Source organism: Bison bison, unplaced genomic scaffold (assembly GCF_000754665.1).
Source record: "Bison bison bison isolate TAMUID 2011002044 unplaced genomic scaffold, Bison_UMD1.0 scf7180017864302, whole genome shotgun sequence".
NCBI classification, from domain to species: Eukaryota; Metazoa; Chordata; class Mammalia; order Artiodactyla; family Bovidae; genus Bison; species Bison bison.
Window position 1 is genome coordinate 8,676,643 of NW_011494874.1, and position 990 is coordinate 8,677,632.

Here is a 990-nt window from a genome sequence, read left to right on the forward strand (position 1 = left end):
AAAATGTGAGCACTGTAGTACCAGCCCTGAAGCCAGATCCCCAGGGTTCAAATCTAAGTTGTTCACTTATTGGCAGCTTACTTGCTAGAGGTTATGAATTTCTGTCCTCTGTTATTATAAAATGGAGGGCAAGCAACAGCATCTGCTTTACAGGATCCACATGAAAATCAAAGCTTACAACAGCCTGTCCAATAGCAACATAATGCTAGCCACAAAAGACATTAAATACTTCCTAGAATTCAAATTAAAAAAAACCCCAATATTTATCCCAATATGTCAAAAACATTATTGCTTTAACATGTAATGAATATAACAAATAGTAGTGTGGTTTCATATTCTTTTTTGGTAAGGAAAACATACATCTGATTTTCAGGTCTCCTATCTCAGTTAAGACTGTGCTGTGCTTAGTCGCTCAGCCGTGTTCGACTCCTGTGACCCCATGGACTGTATGTAGCCTGCCAGGCCCCTCTGTCTACGGGGATTCTCTAGGCAAGAGTACTAGAATACTAGCGGGTTGCCATGCCCCTCTCCAGGGGGATCTTCCCAATTCAGGAATCGAACCCCGGTCTCCCAAATTGCAGGCAGATTCTTTACCGTCTGAGCCACCAGGGAAACCCCCAATCAACACTAGCCGTATTTTAAATGGTCGACAGCCCTCTTTGCATCAGCGCAGCCCTAGACGTGTCTAGCACACGGTAGGTGCTATGTGCTCTTAGCAGAAGCATGGTTGCGGTTATGCTACCTCTTTTGGAGTAAACCAGTCTATCAGGTGAGCCATCTGGAAGACATGCATATTTTGGAATAAACTAATGCGATTTTCTTTTAGCCAGTCCCTTACTGGACCTCCATATTAATTCACAGCTACAAGATAAAGTGCAAGGTTCCGATCTATTCAAATAAACTATTTACATAAGTGGGGCCGCTGCCCTCATCTCATTTTCTGGTCATCCTAGTTCCGGGTTGGGGATGGGGTGGGTTGGGGGAAGGAGG